This window comes from Podarcis liolepis (genome assembly GCF_965112155.1).
Source record: "Podarcis liolepis genome assembly, chromosome: Z".
Taxonomy (NCBI): domain Eukaryota; kingdom Metazoa; phylum Chordata; class Lepidosauria; order Squamata; family Lacertidae; genus Podarcis; species Podarcis liolepis.
Genome location: NC_139570.1, coordinates 12,076,488 through 12,101,696, shown reverse-complemented (window position 1 = coordinate 12,101,696; position 25,209 = coordinate 12,076,488). Strand labels below are relative to the sequence as shown.

Below are 25,209 nucleotides of genomic sequence, written 5' to 3'. Positions count from 1 at the left end.
TACTTTGGCCACCTCATGAGAAGAGAAGATTCCCTGGAAAAGACCCTAATGTTGGGAAAGATTGAGCGCACAAGGAGAAGGGAATGACAGAGGACGAGATGGCTGGACAGTGTTTTCGAAGCTACCAGCATGAGTTTGACCAAACTGCGGGAGGCAGTGGAAGACAGGAGTGCCTGGCATGCTCTGGTCCATGGGGTCATGAAGAGTCGGACATGACTAAACAACAACAACATTCTATTCATTTAGCAGCATTTGGGGTGATCAGCTTTATTCTGGCCTTGCCCTTTCCCAAGACTCAAGGTCCCCAAAGTTTATGTACAATGATTGGCCTGGTCAAAATTAATGGGTTTAACCTAACTGAAGGGAAGGACCTGGTGTTGGGTTCTCTGATAGTGAAGGAAAAGACAAGCTGCACTCAAATATTCCCTCCCTTCTCATGGTCCTTAAACCAACAATGTATGCCTAATACATAGGCTGGGGGTGTAGTTTCAAATCTTCAGCAGCATTGTTACATGGAACTGGAGTGGCAATCTGTCTAATGGTTGTGCTGAATCCACTCAGAGACTTCCTATTTACTCAGCACTTTTTTATGACTGTGCTTGGATGCTGTTTATTGCTTCTTCCCTGACTGTAAGTTTCCCTCAGTTGTCACAGATGGATTTTTATATTCCAGCCCACAAAGATCTTGGGCTTCTCTGGGCTGACTGTCAAGCTGAAAATGACTTCTTGGTCTTGCACCTGCTCACCCTGAACTGGTACAGTGTCATGTCATTATTCCTTCTGAAGTACCGCCAGTGCTTAAGCATAGCTGTCAATGTTTCCCTTTTTTAAAGGGAAATTCCCTTATTTCGAATAGGATTCCTTGCAAGAAAAGGGAAAAGTTGACAGCTATGTGCTTAAGCCTCTCTAACAGTTTGCCAGCTGGAAACAGGAACAATATACTCTAGTACATGGGGCTAGCATGAACGATTCATTAGTGTACCTTATCTGACTTATCCAGTATGATTATTTTTTATATAATTTTTAAATGTTTCCATTAGACCCTTTCTCCAATATAGTGCACAGAGCGACTTAGAAGATAAGTAAAATGTCATTTTAAAACCAACAAGTACAATAACATTCAATATTCAGCAGTGTTTATATCGTATTCTAGAACCATACACATAGAAAAAAATCCTTTGGGATCCAAATGCCCAAATAAAAATGTATTCACTTTTCTTAAATATTTCCATCATAGGTACAAATCAAATGCCAGGTGGGGGTGGAAGTGAGAGCTGCAATTTGGAGCTTGCAGATGGTAGCTCCGCATCATAAGGTTCCATGTTATCTTACAGACATATTCACACAGCTACATCTTACCAACAAATTTTATTGCTTGATACAGTAGCAAGTACGGCAGCTAAACAATGTGACTCCTGGTCCAATCTCTACACCTCGTAATTACTCTGACCCTTTCACATATGGGTTGTCTGATTGCAGTTCTCTTCCACTAGTGCAGGGGTCTGCAACCCGCAGCTCCGGAGCCGCATGTGGCTCTTTTACACCTTTGCCGTGGCTCCGGGGTGGATACTAGCGAGGGGAGGAGGGGCATTGTGCACCCCGACACTCCCCACTGTGGCGGGCGCTGTACTGGCTGTGACATCGCATGGGGGCGGTGCGTGCGTTAGTCATGCACCATCCTGACGTCACCTTCCCGCCCACCTGCCCGCTACATTGTAAGGGGCATGTACGCTGGTCACTGCATTGAAAGGGGGCATGTACGCTGGTCACTGTTTTGAAGGGGAGTGAAGAACACACACACACAAAAAGGTAACTTGTTAATTTAACATTTACAGTGGTACCCCGCAAGACGAACGCCTCGCAAGACGGAAAACCCGCTAGATGAAAGGGTTTTCCATTTTGGAGGCGCTTCGCAAAACGAATTTCCCTATGGGCTTGCTTCGCAAGACGAAAACCCATAGGGAAATCTCCGGGGACCTCTTTTAAATGCTAGCGGTGGGGAGCAAAGCCTTTCCCCCCCTCCGGCCTTCAGAAGAGGTCCAGGAAGGCTGGCGGGGGCTGAAAGGCTTTGCTCCCCACCGCCAGCATTTTAAAAGCAGTCCGGGATAGCAGGGAAGCGCTTCCCGCTATCCCGGACGGCTTTTGAAGGCAGGAGAGGTCCGCGAAGCCTGGGCACGCTGATCTCAGCGCGCGCAGGCTTCAGCATGCCGGCAACTCTCCGCAAGCAGCGGCAGCGCTGCCGCTGCTCGCGGAGAGGTCCGCGAAGCCTGGGCGCGCTGATCTCAGTCATGTTCTTGTCAACTTCTCTGGGCTTTCTGGTTGGCTGATATTGGAAGACAAAGCTGTGCTAGATAAATCTTAATATTGATGTTTTTGTGGAGATACTGACTGAGCATTAAGTTGCTGGCAACCAGATCTGGAGAACCTTGTTAACTACAGTACTTGGATGTTACATATATTAAAGGAGGAGCAAATGATGCTCAGTAGGCATTTCAGTTTTTCTTTTGCTATACAAAGTCAGTCCTCACCCAGAGTTTGCAGGAATACGGGTATCTAAAGGAAAACTTATGGGAGGAAAACCATGTGTTCAGTCCCTGTAGACTACATATTTTTGCTTGGCTTACTAGTCAGCCATTATTTATGGCCGTCTTCCTTCCCATAGTTATATGATACATGCAGAGGGGCAGCAAGAGTATTTCCACTGTACTGATGTATGGAGAAGGTAAGAACCAGCAGAAATATATCCCACTGTTTGGAAGAGTTTCTGTTGTTTCTCAAGACCTCCAAGTTGCAGAACAAAAGGGAGCTCTGGAGAGGAAATCTGTGTGCTATGTGACAGATTGCCAGGAGTAATTGCTTTCGTTGGGCTAATGAGTGCATTGTGGATACCTGCACAAGTCTGAATTTTGTGGACTACTTGGGAGTGAAGAAGGAATTCACAGTGGTGGTTATTGGGTCTTCCTTTTCCAAACATAACCTTCAGTACAAATTGTACCATAAGAATGAACTCCTTTGATTTTTGCTATTTTACTGTTAGTCTTTTGTCAAATTTTAACTATACAGTAATACTTTAATTTGAAATGAACTTCTTTCTATTTTTGCTGTTCTTTCTGTAAAATTATATAAATTTTATTTTTCAGTTTTTGAAATATTTTCTAAAAAAACAAATCCAATATTTTCCCAATAAACATGTATATTTTGACTTCCCCTCACCCCTTTTGCTGTTTCATATATTTATATAGTTCATAACACTGCTTTGTTATCCTTTTATTCTAATTATTAATTAATCCCTAGTTTTCCTTTCACATTAATTTTAATTGCTTGACTTTAAACTAATCCTGATAGAGAACTTATATGTGTCCACAAATGCAAATAGTCCCAGTCTTTGATAAAGGTATTTTCCTCTTGGTTTATTATTATAGTTAGAATAATTCCAACAAAAATATATAAAAAGTCTTTACCAATTGTGCTTGCATATTTAGTAAATTCATAAACAAAAGCTTGTCTAAGGTGTGCAGCTAATACTCTGATTTTGTGAACTTGGCACACTATGCAAAGGTTCACCTTTTTGGATGATATACTACATCCAAATAACTGATAGCTAAATAACTGCAAGTATTCTTATGACATACAACTTAAAGAGTTCCTAGATGTATGCTGGTATTATGAAGCTAAGAATTACAATTTTTTCTTCTTCAGATGATAAACTCTGGAAGATATGTTTTTGCACACACCTCATTACATGACATTTTGCATTTTCTACATAAGAAGGCATTAATATTGCTAACTGAAAATGTAATGTGTTGAAGCACAAAACAGTAGCATTTATTACGTTTTGAATTTTAAGCCATGATCATGCATAACCTTGTAATCATAGGTGACAAAGAACAACATGCTGGTGACTTTGAGAGGTCTGCTGGAAGAGGGATGGACTACTCCATCTGTCTTCTGCACCCACCCCAGAAAACAAGTGGGCTGCCCCCTTGGTTTCAGCAGACTGTTGGAGAAGATAATAACCTCTTCTTCCCTCCTCTGCCAGTCTCCAACTAGTATTTGTTATTGTTGTTGTTGCTGCTGCTGCTGCTGCTGCTGCCGTCCAGCACCTTAACTAAAAACTTTTGTGGACCTACTGAGCAAGGCTGGAAATGCATTAAAATGCAAATCTTAAATTCAACTTTATGTAAGTAAGGGTTGGTCTAAGTCAGTGGCAGTCAACACAGTATCCTGAAGGTGCTGGACTCGCAAATCCCATCAACCTCAGTCAGCATTGTATGTATTTCTTTTAACCTAATGGGTAGCTTTTACTTAAAATTGCCGAAGAGCAATGGGGTCTTAGAGGACCAGAAGTTAACACATCCAGCACAGTTGGGGCTTCAGGAAAGAAGTGGTCTCCAATTGGAGATGGTCAGAAAGAGAAAGTGTAGAAATGTAAATCCCTTTGTGCTTCTGTAGTATTATCCTGTAATTCTAGGAGTACACAGTACAGCCAAGGTTTTGGGAAAGACTGTACTGCACAAAGGACAGCACATCTTCACAGAACTTGGAAGAAAGGAAACCTCTATCTCTATGCTCCAGTTAACACAGAGATGCATTAATTACACCCAAGAGGTAGCATCATGTACAGCTTTGTGAATTACTTGTGTCACTTTAGTTATTTGGTGCAGCAGTACATTGGCAGAGCTGCACCGATAACATGCTGTGGCTGATCTTTCTTCCTCAGTTACTGTATAAAGAAGTTCTAGACAAATGACGAAGAAATGGGAATAACTCTGCACAAACTCTGTTTGTCTCAAACAAATGTTAAATTTTATATTGACATAGATTTTTATTCAGTTCTTTAGTGAAGAGTGCTAGAAAATGTTCTATTTTATACTAAACTTCCTCTCACCTTATTTAAAAGCATAGCATTGGGAAAAGATTTCAACCTTTATTTGTTGGCATCACAGTAAATGGGACTTAAATGTCTGCCACTCACAAGTAAATGAAGAATGGCATTGTTGGCCATAATGAAAAATCCAAATTAGAGCTGTACATGTTCTAGTTAATCAAAACCTTAAGCTTTTGACTTATTTAGAACTTTTATCATCTTGATGGTAAACTTGGAAAAGATCAAATTTAGCTGTTCAACAGTGAAAACCTAAACAGAAGGAATATTTATATCATCTAAGATTTGGGGGGGGGGGTTATTCTCTGAATAAACATGTTCTTTCAACTGCTAGGTAAAATTACTGAATATGGCCTCTATTGACTTTTTTGCTTAGAATACCTCCTAAAATTAATTCTGAATTCTGTTACCATTATGACAGCCTAGATTCTCTTAATTTATATTCTCTATCTATCAAGGGAAGTGAGTGCTTTGCTTAAGGATTGAGGCAGATCTGAATAAAAGAAAGTTTTTATATATCTGGAGTTGAGGAATATGGAGCTGGTACAGCCTCATACCTGCATTGCATCGAAAAGAGCTTTATTTAAAAGTCTATTTTCTCACACATCTGGTCTTACAGCTCTTAAGAGGGAACATACTCATGGTGTTGGGTGTAATAGTTTATTCCATCCCCAGCCCCTTTGTTTATCATCTGGCTAGAAGTGCTATTCAACAACTTGGAATGCTATTTTGTCTTACGTTGGTTAGCTTAATATGGAAATTTTGGGTTTTGTTCACCATAATATATCTATATTCTTTCTGTTTGGAGGGAGCTTAAATGGCTTGGTTTCTGCATTCCTCTGAGAATGCTACCACTCCATTTCACTGTCAAGGGCCATGGTTTCAGCCATAAAAACTTAAGAGCTCTGCTGGATTAGGCCATAGGCCTATTTAATCCAATATCCTATTTTCCACAATGGCCAACCAGATGCCTTCAAGCACAACACAAGAGTAATAAACATCTCCCACTGTTATTCTTTTACAGGCAGTACTGTTATATAGGAACATATTAACTCTGAACCTGGGAGTGTCATATACGCACCATAACTAATAGACATTGATAGCTCCATTTTCATGTCATGTTGTTCAATCAAGGATCAGGGGATGACTGGCTGAGGCAAAGACAAGTCTGCAGCATGCAACAGTAAAGCATAAGATGAGGAAGGATCACAATTTAATGGCAGAACACATGCTTTGTATGCAGGTCCCAGATTCAATGCCTGGCATTTCCAGGTGGGGTTGGGAAAGACTCCTATCCTTGGCTAGTAAACTAATGCACTGAAATGATATAGGCAGTTTTTTGTATACCTATGTTAAGCCTCCTTGTTCCTCTGATTAGACACTGTCTGATCAAGAAATATTTATTCTATATATACAAGTTTTGCCTCTCACATTACTTGTTCTGAGCTACTGATGTTCTCATACTAGTTTAATAGCCCATCCTGCAGATCTTCCCTTTACCAGACCTCTGTGGTTCTGGATCCACTGTGGACTTAATTAGTGGTAGGAATGAACCAAGATCTTGGATTATGCTGTCCAGTGCTTCTCTCTTTTTTTGCTACCTAGGAACACTAATCCTCATCTTGCATGTAGCACTATCCAAAATCTAGAGTAACAGGATAGCTCTGCCCCTACAGGACCTTCCTTAATGTTCAAGCATAAATATTTTGGAACAGTTATTGGGGCTTTTATGAAGGTTAAATGTTGAACTATCTGTAGCCATTTGACTAAAACTGTCACCATCCTTGACCAATGGCCATGCTGGCGGGGGTTGATGGGAAGTACGCTGGCTACCCATGTACAGTACTTCACTGTCCGTTGTTACTAGCTTTTCTTTATTTCTACCTTCCACTTGTTGAGTCATTTTTCTGGTTCATGACTCATGTATCCCACTTCCATTTCACACTGTGACCTGATTGGAGATATATGGGAAACTGTCCTTGGTAAAGCTATATCATCATTAATCAGAAAAACTGTACCTGTGACATGAATTTAAGCAACAGTTTCTCACATCAATGCTGTCTCTGTACTATATTTAAGTTCAACAAACAGGTTTTCCTGATAGCTACCCTACAATTTTGTAACTTATTTTCTATAAGGTTTGTCGAAACAGACATTGACTTTCAAAAACATAAAATTGTTCTGTTTAGGCTGGCATCTGGTAGCCACTATCTATGCTATTTGAGAGTTAGAAACATCCAAGCAGGAATTGCTACTATGGAATATAAGTCTGATTTAATTGTATGCATAGCAGAGACTTGCCTTGAAAATCCATGCTTGTGGCTCTCAAGAAATATGCGTATGCTGATAGAAGATCTTATTTAACTTGAAGAAAATTCAGCTGATACTTATTATCATGATTTCTATAGCCAATTTGTTGCAGCCAATTTGCACAGCTTCCCCTTGCCATCTCGTCCTTACAACTAATGGACAGAAAGCAAATTTATTATCTCAACTGATAAAAAAGGTGTGCAGAACACATGGCTTCCTGTTGCACTAGAACTTAAGACACTGAGAGGCAAAAGATAGAAATACTGATCCAACGGAGTGGAGCAGCCAGGGCTGAACGTACAGAACTATTTGAAAGCAGCTAAAATCCTGTGCTGTGGGACACAGATGGCGCTGTGGTCTAAACCACTAAGCCTAGGGCTTGCCGATCGGTTCGAATCCCCATGACGGGGTGAGCTCCCGTTGCTCAGTCCCAGCTCCTGCCAACCGAGCAGTTCGAAAGCACATGAAAGTGCAAATAGATAAATAGGTACTGCTCTGGCAGGAAGATAAACTGTGTTTCCGTGCACTACTCTGGTTTCGCCAGAAGCGGCTTAGTCATGCTGGCCACATGACCCGGAAAAACTGTCTGCGGACAAACATCGGCTCCCTCGGCCAGTTAGGTGAGATGAGTGCCGCAACTCCAGAGTCATTCGCGACTGGACTTAACTGTCAGGGGTCCTTTACCTTTTAAAATCCTGCTAAACTGCTATTTGGGGAGAAAGTGAGCACGCACTTTATCTTGCAGCCCACTCATTTTCCTTACAGGTGATCTGCAGAATTTTAACATGCCTATTTGTGCTCATTTCTGATTGTTGGATCATCTAAAGGAAGGTGTGTATGGTTGTTGTTTCTGTCTATGATTCCCCATTCAGTTAGGTAAATGATTATGGAAGCCTACTTCTACCATGGTGCCCCTAGCTAGGTTGAGGTGGCTGAGGTGATGATGTTGTTGGGGGGAGGTTTTGGAAGGAAGACAAAGCACCAAAGTATGTTGATTATAGAAATGTTTAGATAGATCTATGTCAATATTTTAGCGAATTTAATTTAGTTGCCTCCAATGTGCATCATGCCTTTCCTCTAAGGAGCTCAGAGCAACTTCCAAAGTTTGCCCCTTCCCCCTTTGTTTGTTCACAGTAAGTGATATGTATAATAAGCTATGGCTTAATGTGATGTGTGAACCAGGCTGAAGTGCATGAACATCTGGAGGGCAAAAGCTTGTCTACTCTTGCCCTAAAGCACACATACAGTTTAAGAAAACTACCTGAAAATGGCTTAATGTATTTGCTGTGTTTTGCTTTACTATGCAATAGTTTACCTTAAACTGGGATGGGTAACATTTTCGTAGAAAGAGGAACATAATTATATAACCCAAACAGCTAAAAGTATTGAAAACACCCCTAAAAATGGGGTGGGGGGAGAATATACTTCACATATACAATCTCACCATCCACCCAAACTAACTCAAATACAGAACTGCTCATTTATTCCCCCCTTTTTTTTCTTCCCATTATTTCTTCCTATCATTGCTGTGCCCTGAGAGATAACACATAATTTCTCTAACAGCATATTGCTGTTATGCTCCTTCTTTCCCCATTTTTATGTCTCCTCTGTGTATATTGTGCTTGGTTGCATTAACAGACTATTTGGGATAGTGCAAATAGTCAGTGCAGAATTACTGGTTCTTGGGGAAAGATGGGCAGAAATAAGCCTCCTCTTTGATAGTTGCAGAGATTAATAGGGACTATAGAGCAACAAGCACTCAATAAGCAAATGAGTAAGGAATTAGAACACTACCACATAGCTTGAAATAATTTTAAAACAATCCTTTCTCATGGTAATATTGGTCCATAAGTGGTGTAAAAGTGGTTGTGATAAGTCTGCCTTGGCTGATGAGAGTTGTCATAAGTACACCAACGATATACAGATTATTTCTTCATAGCACCTGAAATCAGGAGTGGCTGTGCAATCCCTGGATTAGTGCCTGAATGTAGTGGTTAACTGCACGATGGCTAATAAACTGACTTTGAAATATGTATTTTTTGAAATCCTTCCCTGGACTCAAACAGCTGCTGGGATCAGTAATAAACCGCTACCTTGGGAGGATCAAGACAGACAGAAACATGTGGCTAGTTTTGCCATAGCTGTTTAAAACAAATTCAGATTATTATTTTAGTAAAATGAGTTCTTTTTCACATGACAACTTGAGTGGTGCAAGATAAAGGGTACACAAAATCAACAATTTATATTGCTATATATAATAGCATTGTTTTGAGACACAGAATATCACAGTTCCAGAAACACAGCTTCAGCTAAACATATTATCTGAGGAAGGCATTTCTATACAATCTGTGTGTGCCCTAAGATGGTGCCCACCACCAAAAACTGCTTGAGCAAAAAACTGACTTTATTTTTTATAGATGAATGCAACTGCCCATGTGTTCAAATCAGAACACACTCACAACCATGTGAGTAATCATTTCAACTTTTCATAACCTGGAATGGCACTCTACAACATTACCAACCTTCAACTATTCTACTCTATCGGGAATGACCACTGGCTGAATCAGCAACTCCCCACCCCCACCCCGCTTGCAAACACAACTAATATGAAAAGCCAGTACTGTACAATATTGGATAGTAATTAGAGTGCTGGTCTTAGACCAGGGAGACCTGGTTCAAACACCTATCCACATGACTTTGAGCTATTCACTAACGTCTCAAAAACTCACATTGCCAAGTAAACCATCAAACGCTATACTTTACTTCTCACACATGAAAAATACATTTCCCTTCACACACATTCAGCACATGGTAAATATGTGATCTGCCAACAAATGTATAGGGTGTATTTTCCTGGAAATTCAGCAGAATTGCACAGGAATTGAGGCTATCAGACATTATCTTCCATCAGGACAGCTATATATGGTACATCGGGTTAAGAACTTAATTCGTTCTGGAGGTCCGTTCTTAACCTGAAACTGTTCTTAGGCTGAGGTACCACTTTAGGTAATGGGGCCTCCCGCTGCCACTGCACGATTTCTGTTCTCATCCTGAAGCAAAGTTCTTAACCTGCAACCTGAAGCGTCTGTAACCTGAAGCATCTATAACACAAGGTACCACTGTATTATGAGAAACAAAAGGACAGTAATTTACTGAGTGTGCACCAACTGTTATAAAGTTCATAGTCAGAAGCATTTGACAAATTTGAGCATAAATTTGACATCAGCCTCCAAGTCTGGGGAGGGTGATCTTGTGTGTATGGAAAGGGGGGGGACTGGCAGAAGAATGTGGTATCAGGGAAGTGGTGGTCTTGAGCAAAGTAATCCTAAGCAAGCCAATCATCATTTTATTTGAATGTTCCCTTTCCATAGATAAAACTATGCTGAAAGTGCCTGACAATAGAAAAAGAATTTCAAAATTACAGACATAATAGTCAGAAATAAATAAAGCATATCAAGAAGTATATAACCAAATTGAGAAAGTTCCACATAAATGAGATTTTAAAATGCTGATACCAAAAAATTATATCAACAACAGTAACAAAATCCCACAAGCAATCCCCCAACACAAGAGTCTACTCAGCCACCTCAGCTTTTGTAGCTAGAGTCCGTCAGGGCACTGCCCACCCAGGCAAAGTAGGAAAGGGTTACAAAGACAGGGAGCAGGTCTTCCAGACTCACAGCCAAGATGCTCTTATGGCAATGTAAGCTACATTCCAGCTGCTTCAGGCACGGTATGTGGTGCCAGGCTGTGTGGGGTGGGAAGCATAAAGTGTTATTTTCTGCCCTTTGGTTGACTCTTATGGGATGATTTTAGTTTTACCTGCAGTTTTAGTGGTGTAACTTACGCAGAGTTCTGCTAGTGAAATCAGCTAGGATCAGCATTACTTTGTTTATTCCTCTCTCCACTCCAGCAAACCCATTTCCCATTCTTGACACACACCCTTTTTGCCCTCTACACCAGTGTAACTTCTATCACCTTAATTTATGCCAAGAGAGCTTTGGCTGCTATAAGTTATTTATACTAATTCAAGGCCAGTTAAATGCATTGGAATATACAATGCACCCTAACCTTTCCTACTCAGCATAGCACTGTTTTGAATTGCACAGTGAATTCTGCTCCTGGGGTGCACCAGAGAAAATCTCTGTCTCAGGAATGTATGTATTTGCCTATCCAAGTTCTAAAGCAAGAGCCATGGAAACTAGAAAAACTATCAAGAAACTGTTCTTCCACAACCCACAAACTCAGAAAAATGCCATTGGTTTGATCAACCTATGGGCACCCTACAGTTTTGTTTCACAAAATTCGAAAGGGTAGCCACGTTAGTCTGTTCCACTAGGAGCAACTAAGAATATAGTGGCACTCTACAGACTAACCCATTTATTGTGGCATAAGCTTTTGCGGGAAGACAGAAGTGCCTGGCGTGCTCTGGTCCATGGGGTCACAAAGAGTCGGACACGACTAAACAACAACAACAACAAGCTTTTGCGGACTAAATCTCACTTTGCCAGATCTCTTATACAGTAAAGGCAAGCTCTGGTTCAGAAAAGCTAATGCCCCAACCAGACTCTTAGTTGTTTTTACTCACAAAATAGCAACTAAATACTAAGCACTCCATGATTACAGAGCTGTTAATAACTTTTCAGCACTTTGTACAAACATATCTGACACCACAGCTCGGCCCAAGTGTTACATAATGTCAAAAATGTCCCTGGTTTGAGGTGGTAAGGGAGCACTCATAAAATAGGCTAGTGACACATGTAGATCATATCCAACTGAATGTGAATTGCAAGAGCAGCAGCAATTTATGATTTTAAGTTGTTTTGAACTATTTTTAATATTGTGTTTCAATTGCTGTAGCCCACTTTGAGACCCTAGGGTGAAGGGCAGGATTAAGACAAGGAAATAAGAAAGGAATGGCAAGGAGTTGAGTTGGAAGAGAGAGCCAAAGAGGAGAAAATGAAAAGAATACAGTATAATCTTAAAAGTGGGTCACCTTTTGAGGTTGGGCTAAGACAGGCTCTAGGTTATGAAACCATGAAACATTATTAATCTATGGTAGTAAAAATACTGACCATCACCTCCTAGCTTGCTGAGAAACTTTAGGCTGTTTGTAAACAATGCACTGCAGAGCGCAGTGTCCTTTTATTCCAAAATATCATACCCCATGTTGAAGAGACACCACGTAGAAAGTAATATATCTCCACTGCAAAACACCCCAAATCTATAAGCATCGTACACTACTGAGAACAGTCTTAACTTACAAAGCTTCTGTTGTGTCCTTAAGCAGAGGCGTAAGCTTTGGTTGAAATTCAGGGCAGATGCTGTATCTGCAAGACTCCAGACGATGTTTCTGATGGCAGCCCCAAGGTGTGGATTGAAATACCTCTCTTTCTACAGCGCACTTTCAGGGAGTAGGCCTTAGCACTTTCAGGAAGTAGGTCTTAAATCATGCACTACTTTGTCCACAAACTCAAATGATTTGCATTCAGAAACACACGCGTGTTCAGATGTTTACAAATCCAGCCTTTCCTCAAGTGCACTTAAACCCACTTGCCAAGAATAGAAGATTCGGTGTCTTCTAGCGAGGCTGACGAAAGCGAGAATGCAGGGAGAGGGTGGGCGGGGGTGATTTCTGCGAACAGCGGAGCACAAGCCGGCTGCGGAGTAGGCCCCATCAACAAGGACTGTGTGTGACGCACTTCGGTAACCCGACTCCCCGCCCTCCCCCATGATGCTGAGAAAAAAGAAAACTACCCTCCTTCCCTAAGAGGAGGACGACAACAACAACAGATAATTTTGTTCGGCAGGTTTCCTCCTCTTAACCCGTCGGCGTCGAGAGAACGGAGCTAAGCCGGCATCTCCATGGGGAAAGGGGACGAGCCGAGCCGAGCCTCGGCTAGAATGAAACAAACATGGGGTGTGGCAGCCAAAAGCACCTCCTCCCTCACCGCAGGAAGGGAACTACCGAATAAGGGCTACAAGCCGCGGTGTGGAAAGCCTCGAGGGCAGCAGCGTCCGGGGAGACCCCCAGTTGCTTAGGTCGACTGGCAAGTTGATCAATACCCTGCCCCATATATACATACATGTGCTGAAAGTGGACACAAAGAGGTTCAAAACGGAGCTTAACAAGTCAACAAAAAATGGAAAAAGCAGGCGGTAAAACTAACACATTTCAAAATCCAAGGGCAGCAAGTTCACGCTAGACACCGCACACCACCAAAAATCGGGAGTGGGAAGAATCTCAGAAGGTTTCACCCACTTTGGGTCGTTTCGCCGCCGCCCTATTTTCAGGGACGGACGGACACGCACACAAACACACACACACAAACACCCAAGATACGAAAATACCAGATCCGCCGACGGAAGGAGAGGTTTACGTCTAAGAAAGTGGGACCAGTTCATACCTGGAGAGTAATCAGCTCAATTTCTAAGAGTGTGGAGAGAACGCGAAAAGAGCGACAAGCAAGTACTGTATCTAAAACAAAAGTGGCGCCAAAATAAAAAAAAAAACCCAAAGCTATTAAACAGCCTCCTTCCGCCTCTTCCTCCCCTCCCACCCGGCAGCGACCCAGCGGGGTTTCCAGCAGCACAAGCACACCAAAAAGTCACTTTGAACAGGGGTTTGGTTCCCCCAGCATCACCACTAACAGTTCAAAGCGGCCACCATAAAACATAAAAGGCCGGGGGTGGGGGTGGGAAACGACATGTCTAAGGTTACAATCCTTGGGGTTTTTACTGGTGAGTAAAGGCTGTCTGAACACAGTGCAAATTCCTTCTACGTAAACATGTTCAGGACACCGAGCTGTACATTCCTCACACTTTCAAAATGCGTCGAGATGGAAGTGGGCAAGAAGCAAATCCCACGATTTCCCAACAGCTCACTTTAAAAATCATTATCGGTGTGGAGAAACAACTCGCGCAAAAGTTCCTGCCCGAACAGAGAGAAGGACAGGAGTGTTCACTCCTCCCAGTACATCCCTTTCCCATGATATACTGTCCCTCTGCCAAAGTCACAGGAGGACAAGAAAAGTTGAGGGTTTTCCGTCCAGCTCGAGGCATACGCCCGCTCGCAAGTTTTTAATTCCCCAATATGCAAAACAATTTTAAAAATAATAAAATGTATGTCATTTTCATTCTCATCGCTTTGAAGTGGAGGAGGGTGTGGGAGGGGAACGGGGGTGCTGGGGGGGGTAAGGAAGGATCGGAAGGCAGAAACACCACTAATCGTTTTTAAAACACCCTTCCTGATTTCTCTGCCACCAAGCGTGTCTTACAAGCGCCCCCGTAGCTTCCTCCCACGGAGAACCGAGAAGTCCGACTCGCCTTCTCCCGGCTTGGGGAGTTGAGAGAATCATCATCATTATTATTGGTTACGATGTGTATACCGCCCTTCATGCGCAGATCTTAGGGCGGTTCACAACGTTAAGAGGTTAGGCATTTGTGCAGTTGTGGTGGTGGTGGTGGTGTGTTTTTTTTTAAAAAAAAACCCCAACATATCCAACGAAGTGCCCTTTTCTCACACACACTACACACCCCTTTCCATCCCCTCCAAAAATAATCTGCTGGAAATCCTCCATCTTGCCAGCCGTAGCTCTTAACAGTAGACAACACAGGCTCGCATTCTCTCCTTCTTACCTACCCTGGCAGCCTCCCCATTCAACACAATAACCCCTGGATCGGGTTTTTTTTCGGGGGAGAGGGGGCACAGAGGAACGGATAGGGGCGAGTCTCCATTTTTTTCCGCCCGAAGGAGGCGGGCTAGGCCTTTTTCCTCTCCGGTTGAAAGGAGATTGGTTGGAGAAGGGGGGAATGGAGTCAGAGAAAGAGAAGAAAAACAGCAATTTTAAGACTGGTGCGATTTTTATTTTGTTTTTAATTTAGGGGGTTATTTCCGTCTTGAGGCTCGCTCCCTCCCGCCGCCGCGTCCAAGGGAGCGCCGGGAAAAGGGGCGAGCGAATGAGGGGAGGCGGGAGGGCAGGCAGCGTCTGTGGGGCTCCTTCGCCTTCTTCCCCCACCATCTCCTCCTCCTCCCTCCTCGCTCGCTCGGCCCCGCGTCCTCCATCTTGCCTGCGCTTGCGAGTTTCCCCTCAGACTCGAGCTGTTCCGAGGCCTGCCCTACATTCCATATTCAAAGAAAGATGGATAGGGACACCGATATTTCCAGATATCTATCTATATATATTACACAACACCGCCGTTGTTGTTGTTGCTGCTGGCCGCTTCCCTTTCTCCCCCCCCCCCACCTCCGCCCGCTGCCTCCTTCTCCGTTCACCCCCCTCCGCCGCCGCTCAAAAAATAAATAATAATCATTTTTTTATTTTTTTTAAAAAAAACACAAACCCGCAAACACGCGCGCGCTCCCCTCCCCTCGCGGCGATTTGATTTCAAACAAACAACTTCCCCCCTCGAAATTTTCCCTCCTCAGAAAAATAAACTTCCAGAAGCTTCTACGCCACGGTCGAACTTACCTCACCCGGCAGGCCTGGCTGGACTGGCGGTGACGGGGCTCCTCGGGCCCTGCGCGCCTTTTCCCCCCCTGTCCTCTCTCTCGCTCGCTCTCCTCTTCCAAGTAATTATTGCAGTTCGCTTCTCTCCTCTCTGCTTTCCCTCCCTCGCTCTCACTTCCAAGGCCAAACAACTCGGGTCAGGTCGACCCCTTACCTTCAAAGGCCCCCGCAGCGGGGGAGGGGGGGTGGAAAGTGGGGCCTAGTAGGAAGGCCGAGAAGGGGGGGCCCTCGAGCGGGGCGTTGTGGGAGGGGGGGGTTTGAAGGGAGCGAAACGGGCGGATTATTTAATTTGGCGGTGGCGGCGGCGCTGGGGATTGTTTGGGGTGTTCGCAGCTCGGCGGCAGGAGAGCGAATGGAGAGCGCAGGCGCCACCTGGCGGCCACCGAGCACGCTCTCCGCTGCTGGGCCTAGAGCGGCATCTGCCGGGAGGACTCGGGAATGCAAGGGAGGGGGAGGGGGGGTAAAGGACAGCATATAAGACACATTCTGGATAAGAACGGGGTAAACAAGGTGCTGCGCCTGCGCGACTCGTGCAGCCCTTTTTCTCCGCCCCCCACCTCCCCGCGCACCCCCACCTCCTCTCGCTTTCCAGCTCTCTCCGCCTCCGCTTCGCTTCGCTACGTCATCACTGCCATCGACCACGCCCCTGGCTGTTCCCCTGCGAGCGCGGGGGAGGCTCGAGTCCGCACGTATCGCCCAGAAGAGGCGGAGGGATGGTGATAATGAGCAAGGCGGGGCGCGCGCAGCGCCCAGGGATCCCGTGCAATACCCCGCCCCTCTCCACCCCACCCTGGGCAAAATATCCGGTAGGAAGGGGGGGGGGAGAGAAGGAAGGTTGCCCCCACCCCACCCCTGCTCCGCGACAATCCCATGGTGCAAATAACCTGGGGTTGCTTCTGAGTGCACGTGCCCCCGAAATTAGGCTGGGAAAAGCTCCGCTGAGCTCCTCTGGACTTGCAGAATCATAAAATTGTGGCGTTGGAAGGGACCTCGAGGGACCCTCTGCAGTGCTAGAAACCTCCAATGAAGCAGAGTCCACCTTCTGCGGGAGGCCGGTCTGCTGTCCAGCAGCGCTTTCCATCAGAAAGTTCTTCCTGTTGTTTAGTCGGAATCTCCTTCCTTGTAACTTGAACCCATTGGTTCAGGTCCTAGCCTCCAGAGCAGCAGAAAACAAACTTGCCCCATCCTCCACGGGACAGTCCTTGAGATACTTGAAGATGGCTTTAATATCTCCTCTCAGTCTTCTCTTGACCAGGCTAAAAATACCCAACTCCCTCAACCATTTCTCATAAGGCTTGGTTTCCAGACCCTTGATCATCTGTTGCCCTCCTCTGCACATGTTTCATCTTGTCAATAATATCCTTCTTAAATTACTGCGACCAGAACTGAACACAGTATTGCAGGTGTGGTCTGAATAGGCAGAATACAGAGGTACTACTATCCTGAGCAGACACATGGTTGACACTTAGATACTTCACTGTGTACATCTGCTGCAGTGCTTTGTGGAAGAAAGTCCCATTGAACGTAGAAAGGCTTGTTTCAGAGTAAAATATGCTTGCGGAAAATTAGGCTGTACATTTGCAGTGATTCCATATGCATTTCGCTGGGGCAACTGAGTGTCCTGAATTCCTGCTCTACTTGTTTTTATATGCTTTTATGTATTTTATAATGATTTGTTTTTGTACTGAACACTGCTTAAGAGATTTATCAAATATTAAGCGGTTTATAAATGCTTTTAAATACTTACTAAGTCCCATTAAACTGTATAGTTTGCTTCCTGAGTAGATCTGGCTGCACAAATTCTGTACACCTTTACATGGAAGGAAGTCCAATAAGATCAGGTTGCACAGCTGCTGCTGTGCTATGCTGTACTGCTTCCTTCTTTCCCTCGCATCTGCAGATTTCCTCCTTTGAGCTCTAGGTTACCTACACATCTTATCCTCACAACAATCCTAGATGTGTGTTAGGCTGCTTGTCGGCCTAAGGGTAACTCGGTTCATTTCATGGCAAAGTGGAGGATTTGAACTTGGGTCTCCTTCCCAATCCTAAAGGTAAAGGGACCCCTGACTGTTAGGTCCAGTCGCGGACGACTCTGGGGTTGCGGCGCTCACTAAACATTATGTCACTCTGTCTCTCTGGTAAATCATGTCACTTCATTTAAAGCAGATATCTTCAACCTTTTCAGATCCAAGACCAACTTTAAACCCAAGCATGCATTTGGGGACCAATTTCTTAATATTTCACCAGATATTTGCACGGTGGGGAGTGCTCCTGTTGTGACCCACATTGGATTAGGCCCCAACCCACTAGTGGGTTCTGACCCACAAGCTGAAGAGTTTATTCCCCCCCCCATAAGAAAATTAGTTCATAAAAGGATGCTTTCTCTTTATCATGTGGAGTCTGATTCTGTTACTGCTGAATTGTGCTATCTTTAGGAAGCTTTCTCTAACAGCTGAAAACAATTGCTTCCAAACTCCGCACGGTTCAAAGGAAGTTGCATGTGAATATAGCAACTCCACCTTGAAACTCTCTTACTCTGTCATTACACTGTGACCTGACATGATTCATGGGTGATTAAAGCTACTGTGTGTTTTGAGTGCTTTAAGCTGGTAATACCAGATAATTTGATCATTTGTTGCACTTACTTGATATTTAAATAGCGAGGAAGCGCCAACATTCTGGACAGATAAATCACCTTGCACCCTTAATAACACAATAACTGATGCTTGCTACACACAGCATAGTAACATAGGACACTATCATATTCTTAGTCCATCTTGCTCAGTGACATTGGCATTGACTGGCAGCTGTGTGTACTGATGAACTTTCATAATGACTGTGACTAGGCTACCTAAGTGTTGCACTAGGACCAGGGAGACCTGGGTTCAAATCTCCCACCCAGCCCTGAAACTCACTTTGGGTCAGTCACTACTTATAAGATAATAATAATTATAATAATAATAAAATACAAGGCAGAGAGCAAGGCTAGTTGCATTTTTAATTCCACAATATTTGTGTTACTTTGATTATGTCATTTCTTGTTTCCCCCCCCCTCTTTTTTTCGTTGTGAAAATAATGAGTGTAGCATAGGTTGATTTAAATATTTATTTTGGTTTAATATCGAAGGTGGATCTGAGCTGAAATAAGTTCAAGTTATCTTAAGACTGTGCTGACTGCCTGTACACTACCAGACCAGGTTTAAGGTTATTTCATGAATTAACAATTTGGGCCCAGGATACCCTCTATGGTCTTTTAATTTCAAGACACAAAGCCGCTTTGGTTGTTTTTAAATCATTTTATATCACTTTTAAGCCTATATCAATTTATAAAGCAGTATTACAACTACAGCACTACCATTGTTCCAGTTTGCCAGGAGGGAGAATTGCAGCTTGCACCAGGCCAAAATGGGAAGCAGATTGTCATGACCAACTCCCAGCCACGCCTTCTGAGGGAAGGGAATCCCCAGCTAACACGGTATTCCGCTGCCACCATATAAAGGGAGGGAATTTTTCTATGAGGCTTCCCCCTTTATCAGTTAGCCTAAACAACCTTCTGTTTCCAGCAGCTCCTGAAGTGTCTCAAGGTTGGGGCTTCCAAGCATCAGGGTGTTGTTAAAATAGGAAGAAACCACATCAGATATCATCTGATATTTTTGTCAGAAAGTATTATCCTTATCAGAGCAAACTTGACAAGGCAGATTAAAACACTTCCATTTTCCATGAACTAAGCAGTCCCTGAACTCAGCAAGCCTGTGCAGAAGAGGGGCAGCCAAGTACACTGGCCTTGGAGGCTTACGCTCTCTTGCCAAGAACTCCCCATGCCTCGCAGCCGACCAGCGACTTAATGAGCAAGACGCTCATACTTGTCTGTATGTGCTGCAAGGCTTCAATAGTAAAATCTGGACCTCTGTTACTGCATACTAGCATGCATATCCTCCAACATTTCTCTGATGAAAATAAGGATGCCCTATTTAATAATAATAATAATAATAATAATAATAATAATAATAATAATAATAATAATACACCTCCCATCCAACTGGGTTTCCTAAGCCACTCTGGGCTGCTTCCAACATATAGAAAAACATAACAAAACATTTAAAAACTTCCCCATACAGGGCTGCCTTCAGATGTCTTCTAAAGGTTGTAGAGTTATTTATCTCCTTGGCTTGGGGGTCGAATTACTCCATACCCTCCAACATTTCTCCAATTAAAATAGGGATGTCCTAAGGAAAAGTGGGACATTCCAGAATCAAATCAGAAACCGGGGCAGCTTCTGTAAATCTGGGACTGTTCCTGGAAAACAGGGACACTTGGAGGGCCTGAGCATGTAGCATCAGATCAGATTAGGTGGTGGCGCATCTCATCGACTTGAGAGCCTTTTAACACCACATGTCTGGTGCTGGAGTTATCTTGCATTGGAACTCACTTCAGTCAACCATGAGTGATGAACGCCTTAATGATCTTCTCGTTCTCAGCATCGAACATTCCATCCCAGATCTTATTGACCAAAATGCAATTATAGAGTGTTTTGCTGAACAGAAATCTAGAACAGTGTTTCCCAACCTTTTTTGGGCAAAGGCACACTTGTTTCATGAAAAAAATCTCGAGGCACACCACCATTACAGCCCCGTGACGTCAGCGCGCAGCGTCACGCCGGGAGGGACATGAATTGCTAGCAAATTACATAATCACCTCCTTGAGGGCTGGCTCATCTTCTCCGAAGGCAGAACCCCATTAATTAACAGCACAGACTCACACCATAGCCAAGACGAGGGGGGAAAACCTCAGTCATGCACAGTCATGCACATGTGGGGGCTAAATGAGGACGAAGACCGGGCAGAGAGCAGGGTTCAAATCACCCCACCTGGCCAGGACAATCCCTGGGTGCTCCCTTGGGCCACTCGCCTGACCCACCTCGCAGGGCTGTTGTTGCGAGGATAACACGGGGAGAACCACGCACGCCCCCGGGAGCTCCTTGGAGGAGAAAGCGGGCGATGAATGCAATGCACGAAATATATGAGAGGCGACCAGGTTTTGCAGGTGAGGGGCCCCCGCCAGCCTCCGCTTCCAACACCGGCGCAACGACGCCAAAGTTTCCCCCCAGGCTCGGCTCGGGGAGCAGCGCTGCTCCCCCCCGGCTCCCCTTCGCCCTCCCGGCTCTCTCTGCCGCCCACTGGGGACCCCCCTCACCTGCCAAGTCCGGAGCGCCGGTGGAAGTTGCATGCATGCATGCAGGGCGCCGCGTTGCCATTGCATTGCACTGCACTCCATGCAACGCCTGCACGCATGCATTGCCTTGCACGCCTGCCAAGGGGTCTCCCCACGGTCCGATGCGTCCCCTCCGGCGCGGATGCAGCATTGCAAAAATAAACACCCCCCCCCGACGCAGCCCTACCTGGGGGGCAGCCTCCGCCTCCGCCGCTCCGCCTCCGCGGGGATCCCCGGGCTCCATCCTGCCGCCCGATCTCCGCGGGGGCGCAGGCAGGCTGCGCGGGGTCTGCGCGGAAGAGCCCCTGCCCGCCCAGCCGCCGCCGCTGCTGCGCTCATTCCATGGCCGGGAGAAGAGCGCTTCAAACAAAACGCCCGGCCCGCCAGGCCACGCTGGGAAACGTAGTTTGTGCACCCCGCGCGGGCGCGGAGCCCAAGGGCGAGGGGACTATGGATCCCGGCAGCCCCCGCGCCAGGGACGGAGGGGGAGAGGCCGGGTGCAGGGATGGAGGGACGGGTGGGCGAGCGAGTGAGTGAGTGGCAGCCGCCAAGCCTTGGCCGAGAGCCAGGAAGGGCCTCCCCGGAGGAGGAGGGAGGCGCAGAGCGGGAGGGAGGGAGGGAACCCCAGGGGTCATCTAGTGACGGCGCCCCAATCGAAAATTTGACTTAAAAAAAAAAATCTTTCGAATTTTTTAATTTTTCCCGCGGCACACCAGGCAACATCTCGCGGCACACTAGTGTGCCACGGAACAGTGGTTGGGAAACACTGATCTAGAAAGCAGGTATCTTGAGTTTATATTTATGCTTATATGTGCATTAACATACGGCAACCTTCCCAATGTTCCCTTTGTGCTTCTGTTTCTAGTCCTGAACTATTCAATCTTTTATTTGGATCACTAGTTGATGAGACGATGAACGGTGTGACCAAAGGCCGCACAGTAGTTGGGTACGAATGATTAGTGATTACTAACTTTTGAGTTTCTAAAGCATGTAAGATATACTGTGTTGGAAATGTTGCAATAAACTGGTTTATCTGAACTCCCTTGCCATCTTATGCTTGCCGGCTGTTTTTTTGTTTGAGTTTATAACTTTATTCTAACAAGACTGCCACCCCGGGTCTCAGACAAGCTCTGCATGGGCTGGGCTATCCAGAAAGCATTATGTACCAGCAAGCTCCAGCTGTGGGCATCACATCCATTGATGCTGGTGCTTTGTAGCTTTCTGTGGGGCATTTAATGAAGTATTTAGCTTTCACCCAGTTTGTGTGTTCACTGTGTTCTGAATCCAAAATGGTTCTCCTTGCCCCTTTAGCGAGCGATTCAATAACCGTCCCCATTTGGGCTCTAATCCTTGCTAGTAACACTAGAAAGGAATGGGCTGGCATGGTGCAATTTATGTGGCAAGCTGGTGTCAGCAAACTGAAGAGTTATGGTTATCATCATCCTTCTGACTGGAAGTAGCCCTACATCTAGAGGCACTTCAGCACCCAGCTGAGAAATTTCACCACTGGGTGCCACTGAATGAGGAAAGGGACCCAATGCCTTTTGCAGAGGTCATTCAAGATACTGACTCCATACACAAGGCTGCCTCTTCAACACCATGCAGATTGCTGCAGGGGCAGTCAGGAGCCTGTGGTCCTCTAGGTGGTGTTGAACTGCAACTTCTATCAACCATGACCATTGGCCAGGCTGATGCAAGCTGGAGTTGGAACAGGTTCCCATGGACTTGGAAAACCCAGATTCAACACACACACACACACACACACACACACACACACCCCTGCGCCAGACAAGAAGTTCACAATGAGACCTTGGACCAGTCCATAGCTGTCAACTTTTCCCTTTTTTGAAGGGAAATTCCCGTATTCCAAATAGGATTTCTTGCAAGAAAAGGGAAAAGTTGACAGCTATGGACCAGTCACTGTTATTCAGTCTAACCTCCCTCACAGGGCTATTGTGAGGATAAAAGGGAAGAGGCAGGGATTGAACTAGGTACTGTCTGAACTCCTTAGAGGAAGGTTGGATATGAATGCATCTAACCTGATCTGACGTCTTCTGACTTACAGGCCTGCTCTATTACATTAGATCCCCCAGCCCCCCCCCCACCAAAAAAACCTTGCTAACACTGGACAATCTTTTATCACATTGATCTGCCTATTAAGGAATACATATATCCTGGAGTCTGCACATTAGGATCACCTATTGCCCCTGACAAACTGAGGGTACAGTTTAAAACACACTTACCATTCTTACTACAGGGGAAAACTGGGAATAGGAGAATAAGCTGCCAGGAAACTTCTCTCTTATTACACATAGATACTTAGAAACACTCCAAAATTCTTTCAAATAGCTTTTATCTCTGCCTGCCTGCCTGTTTCTTTCTCACTGTCTCCCTCTCACTCTCTCAATAATAGAAATGTGAAATTTAGAATTACATGTCTGTAGGTAACTGATATATAGAAAAAAAAAAAGAGTTCATTAAATAAAGATTTAAGATCACTTCCTTTTCTTTCACATTCCTAGGCTCTATACTCCAATATACACTTACTCAGCTGTAAACTGCACTGAACATTGTGGGATTTACTTCTGAGTAGACATGCATTGGATTGTGCTGAAAATGTTGTAGTGCTGGTACAGATGTTTGGAAAGTACTTAGAAAAACAACAGCAATGCATTTTTGTAGGAAGGATATATTTTATTTCATAAATATAAATGGGTAAAAAGAGAGAGGATTTTTTTTTTAAGTTACTGGAATGCTGCATTAGAGCTTCATTAGGAGAAATTTGTCCTTTTTCTGTCCCCTGCAATTTCAAGCTGTGAATAAGACAGCTAACTTTACATAACATACAAGCTTCAAACCCATCAAAAGCATTTCTGCAACACTGAAATTTTGAATCCATATAACTGTGCCTGCAAAATAATAGGCCCGCTTCTATGAAAGCTGAAATCCAAGCCTTTGAAGATTATAAGAATCTATTGCAAGAGCTGATGACAGCAGAGCTACAAAGCAGAGCCGACTGTACATAAAATCTAAATATTAATATTGACTTCACATTTCAGTCCACTGAGGGGGGGGGGGAAGGAAGTCAAGTTCATATGGAATGTTCTTTAAAATTTATAACAAGGGCATTTTAATATTCATGCATAGGAACAGGCAGGGTGGGGAGTCAAAAGTTTATATGAACTTTTCTTGGCTGATTATCAAGGCTGGCAGACTGAAGGTGCAGTCAAAGGATATAGCAACCCATGAACAAATAAACAAGCCTTGTATTTAAGCACTAATCTGATAGCCACAGGTGATGAAGAATTGCATGCAGATAATAGAGAGCAGGCTGGTGGCGGAGTGCTGTATCTCTCCTCTGCTCCCAGCAGAGGATCAAATACAAGGCTGATATCTAGGCTTATTTCAAACTTACTAGGCTCCTATTACTACTACTACTACTACTACTACTACTACTACTACTACTACTATACCACCCTTCATGTGAGGATCACAGGGCAGTTTACAATATAAAATAACAGGCCTGTGAGAAGAAGGATGTTTTTGCTTAGCGCCTCAAGATCAAAAGGCAGTGAACACATAATGATTTACAGCAGAAACAAACAATAGCCAAGCAGCCCTTTAAAGACTTATGCAGATGGGCAGGGACACACACACTTTGGCTACATCCTCTCTTGATTCCTGTAACATGCTGTATGTGACAGCCACCTTGAAAAAGTGCACTGAAATTCCAACTTGCTCAAAGAGCTGCAGCCAGATTTTTGAAAGGGGATGGTTCTAGCGAGCATTCAACTTTCTTCTTATAATCGCTCTACAGGCTACCAGTTTGTTTCCAGACATAATTCATAGTGCTGGTTATGAGCTATGAAGCCCTATTTGGCTTGGGTCCAAGCTATCTGAATGCCCATATTCCCTCATATGAACCTACTTGGGTTTGGGGATCTCTGGGGAAGGACCTTCTCCTGGTCCTGCCACCCTCACAGCCACCCTTGATAGGGATGTGGAAGAGGACCTTCTCGGTGGTTGTTCCCAGACTCTGGAACTCCCTCCCTGGAGAAGCTGAACTTACTTCCTCCTTGTTGTCCTTCTGCCAGCAGACTTTCTTGTTCCAACAGCCTTTTGGGAACCTGAATGCTTTTAATGAAAGGGCTGGGGCTGTGTTGTTTTTACTGTCACTGGTTGGCATCAGTCTTTCTCAGGAGACAATGGCGGAGTGCACCTTTGGGGGTAAAGTCAAACTACTGGGAAAGTTACAGTGCCTGCCATGGCTGGAAAGATGTCGAAGGAATGAATA

At 44.6% G+C, this 25,209-nt stretch overlaps 1 protein-coding gene and 2 long non-coding RNA genes across 10 annotated transcripts in view; 2 read left to right on the top strand and 1 right to left on the bottom strand.

The window, feature by feature from the left end:
* The window catches only part of STAG2 (STAG2 cohesin complex component), a 62,833-nt gene extending 46,770 nt beyond the window's left edge, over nt 1–16,063 (bottom strand). Inside the window, exon 1 of one of the 8 annotated variants that reach the window (XM_083486231.1) lies at nt 15,667–16,063. The gene's annotated coding sequence lies outside the window, so the exon portion shown is untranslated. Of the gene's footprint in view, nt 1–12,459; nt 13,102–13,602; nt 13,904–15,666 lie in introns of those variants that run through there. The other 7 variants (XM_083486230.1, XM_083486232.1, XM_083486235.1 and 4 more) reach the window with 7 other exon arrangements.
* Nucleotides 1–25,209, top strand: part of LOC310698943 — a 273,173-nt gene that overhangs the window by 167,563 nt on the left and 80,401 nt on the right. The window lies entirely within an intron of this gene.
* On the top strand, nt 12,845–15,066 carry LOC310698941. Its single transcript, XR_014521844.1, has 2 exons — nt 12,845–12,901; nt 13,006–15,066. It is a non-coding gene; the product is annotated as an uncharacterized lncRNA (long non-coding RNA).